Source organism: Saccostrea cucullata, unplaced genomic scaffold, assembly GCF_032062105.1.
Source record: "Saccostrea cucullata isolate Sc308-1 unplaced genomic scaffold, CSIRO_AGI_Scuc_v1 ctg2251, whole genome shotgun sequence".
NCBI classification, from domain to species: Eukaryota; Metazoa; Mollusca; class Bivalvia; order Ostreida; family Ostreidae; genus Saccostrea; species Saccostrea cuccullata.
The window spans coordinates 4733-8507 of NW_026935984.1; the positions used below are offsets into that span (position 1 = coordinate 4733).

The 3775-nt window shown below is 33.8% G+C and overlaps 1 non-coding gene across 1 annotated transcript; it reads right to left on the minus strand.

Annotated features, from left to right (window-relative positions):
• Positions 1-2663: 2663 nt before the first annotated feature.
• Positions 2664-2738, minus strand: Trnan-auu (transfer RNA asparagine (anticodon AUU)). Its single transcript is given in 2 exon segments — positions 2664-2698; positions 2703-2738. It is a non-coding gene; the product is annotated as a tRNA-Asn (tRNA).
• Positions 2739-3775: the final 1037 nt, after the last annotated feature.

Genomic DNA, 3775 nt, shown 5'->3' on the forward strand with positions numbered 1-3775 from the left:
CCTTGCAATTAACATTTCCTGTAGTATAAGTAAGGTTGTGGAAAAAAGTTTGGGGGGAGGGGCATGCCCCCTCCTGGCCCCACCGTTTGCTACGTGCCTGAAGAGTACATACTGAAGATGCAGAGATGTTTTGAATTTGGTGAAGAACAAAAGAGCTTTATAAATGCCAATTTATACCTAATTTGAATCACCTCGACCTTTGACCTTGACAGGGTTAGCGTTAGGGTTAGACCTAGATTTTAAGGTTAAAGGTCAATGAATAATTTGCAGTTGGCCCCATGTCTCTACCACTTGTCACTTAATAAAATATTTTGATAATCATAAACATCGCAAACATTCAGGGGCAATAATTCGTAATAGAAGTTTACAAATCCTTGCGAAATGTTTGATTGAAGAGTTGACCAAATTAGTCGTTAACATTAAGAAAGGTTTGGAATCTTTATGGTTAATGGTTTCGCAGGAGTAGCGATAAGAAGCTTTTATGTTGAAAGGGGTCGTAATTCCTTGAGAGGTCAAAATTCATATATGCAGTTTCAACAGCAAAAATCTTGTACAAATTACATTTTTATCGACTTGGACAACTATAACTAGTGCTAAATGTTTCGGGAACTGTTACAGATGTTCCCCAAACGCTCCCCAACTCCCTTTTGCTGCCATATTCCCTGTAAGCTTCATTAAATAAAACGAACTCTATGCATTTGAGATTTTAACAACATTTACTCAGAAGTTTACCAAGTTCATTCCAATTTTAGCATTGCACGCTCTGCATGTGAATTCATGTGCATAATGACCATATCACCTTGTCTACACAATTTATATAATTTAATGCACTAAATATTAATGTATTTATTCCAGAATTATTGAGAAGTACGCTCATTCAAGTGTATTTTTGATTTTACTCATTTCACGTGCACGCACGTGCATTCATGAGCATGGTGACCATACCTTCTTGTAGAAGTCCGTTACATGTATCTATGTTCTAAATCCCACCCGTTTGGTTGAAAACCAAGGGAGTTATAGCTGTGTTACCCTGGCCTGGCAGAATCTATAAAGAACAGGAGATGTGAAACACGTTATGTTTATTTGGCGGGTTTCAGTAGTTATATAAAATTGAACATACAACATATGCATTACTACATATACATACACTCATTTAGTCTAGGGGATTTACAATAACTAATTTACTATGACATCAAAATATTACTGACTAGAATAAAACATGTGACAAGCAACTTTCGTTTGATAATTTATCAATAAAATATTCAATAATACCATATCTTTATGTCCAAAACAGCCAAACACATTCACAACTGTATTTGTTTACGTTTTGCCTCAAACCGGAAACAGATTACAAATTCTAATACATGACTCAAAACCGGGCAACACAAGTAATTCCGGAAACAAATGAAATTTTATACATTTGTTAGAAAATCAAATCTATACGTTTAGCTAATACTTTCTGTGATTGTAAACATTACAATTCTGTACATATAATCTGTTTACTATTGTTTAAACTCAAAATAAAGACTTTACACTGAACTCGAACCACGTGACTAGACCATGCTGCTGCATCAAAATATTCACTAATACATTGAAATTCACCTAGTCGCAATATTTCGAGAAACAAATGTTTTATATCAAACATATTATATATCAAGAAAACAGTTATAAACATGTTAACATGTATAAATTTGAGTTCTTACCTATAAAGAACAGGAGATGTGAAACACGTTATGTTTATTTGGCGGGTTTCAGTAGTTATAAAGTCTAACCCAAAATATACCCCACATTCCGGATTTACACAAATCCAAGAGTTATCTCTCTTTGATCATAAACTCTATAACAATATGATATATATAAACTATATAACCTGATAGATTATACAAAAAAAATGGGGGGTGGCTGAAACCCAATATAAACTACGTCACAGCTGTTTAAAGTTTCAGCCAATCATATTGCAGCACACGTAAACGCACGTGTATGCATGTGCATGGTGACCATACCCTCTTGTAGAAGTGTTTTATATCTATCTAAGTTCTAAATCCCAGCCTGTTTGGTTGAAAAGGAAGGGAGTTATAGCTATTTAAAGTTTAAGCGAATCAGATTGAAGCGCACGTGCATGCATGTGCTTTCATGATAGTTGCTATATATCAAATTGAACGATATCCTAATGCTTGGCTTTGTTCAGAATTTGAAAGTATTTCGTCAAAAAACAAGAATGATATTGAGACTTTAGTTTCAGCCAATCAGAGCGAAGCGCATGTGCATGCACGTGAGATCTTGCTATTTTGACCATGTTATGTTGTCTATGTTACTAATATAGTTGAAAAATTACAATTATTTCCTAAGTATGGTATTTCAACGGCCCTAACATAAATCATAAGGTGTTGGAAATATGAATGGCAGAATGATGCGATGACCACCTGCATAATGGGCGTTCGTATGAAATTTAATGTACGGGGTCTGCGCTTGTTGGTTGGGATGGAAGGCTAACTGAAATTTTAGTTGGTGGGTTGCCAAAGCAGCCGGTAATGTTAAACCTCTTCGTTGAAGGCAAAGAAATTGTCTATATTAGCAGAAAATGGGTGGGGCTGTTCCTTTTCCCCTTACTAACCCTGGCCTGATGCCCATGTGCAAAATATATTTCCTAAGAAGAAAACTGTTAGTTGGTCTAGGAGTCGAACCTAGAACCTCCCTTTAAGTAATAAAGGGATGCTCTACCATTGAGCTAACCAACTGAGGTAAGACTTTTGTTCATAAAAACCTACTGAGTATTAGCTCTGAAAACTTAACGGTTAGAACTTACATTATTTAATTAAATGACTTGCTCTTTGAAGTGACACAAAACTCTCAAAATACTATATGTAATCCTGTAATCCTCATTTAAATTAAACAGCCACGAGGGAGATATATTTTGACTGTAATTTATTTTTATTTTTGACCCAAATGACATATATGTTATGAATAACCCAACAGAAGCCTTTGATGACCTTTTTATACCAAATAAAGTGTCATTCGAAATAACTTTAGGTACTTAATATCAGAAATATTGAAAAAGAAATCGAAAATCACTTACATTCCAGATGTATACGCCTGAAATCCTGTACACATACCGTCAAATAGGCTGAAGGAAGTAAACAAATAATCAATCGGAACCCCTTGGGCCTTGAACTGAATTCGACATTAGTAAGAGTTATCGCTCTTACCCTTACAGAAATATTACGGAACATTCCAGTCGTCTAAATAAAAGGACATGATCATCCGAGGCTCAATTTTATTTTCTTTTAATCTTGAATAAATATAATAGTTGTAATTATTAATGTTGTGATGATTAAGAAATAAAAGGAAATGTGGTGTTCATATCATTTTATTTGAGATCGGCGTTTTCAGCTAGCTTTGAATTCTTCTGTCTACCACTCGGCGGTCGTCATTATCCAAAATCATGGTTTGGCTGTGTTCAGAAATACATTTTAAAATCAAGTTATAAAGCAATTTGTTTTAATGTATAGTCTTGTATAACTTTGACGAATTGAACGAAATATTTGGAAGTGAATAAAAAATAATTGATATTGTTTTAAGGAAAAGATGAAACAATTTTACTCTCTATAAATTTTATTATTTAAAATTCATATGTTCCTCATTTTAGAATATATTTCCTTGTGATTAAAAGCCAACAATTTAATAAAATGTTAATTGAACGTTAACAAAATCTTAATTCACCTAGTAATGAAGAAATTACTTTATGAAACGGTTGGAAATATTCGTTATTCCTAGA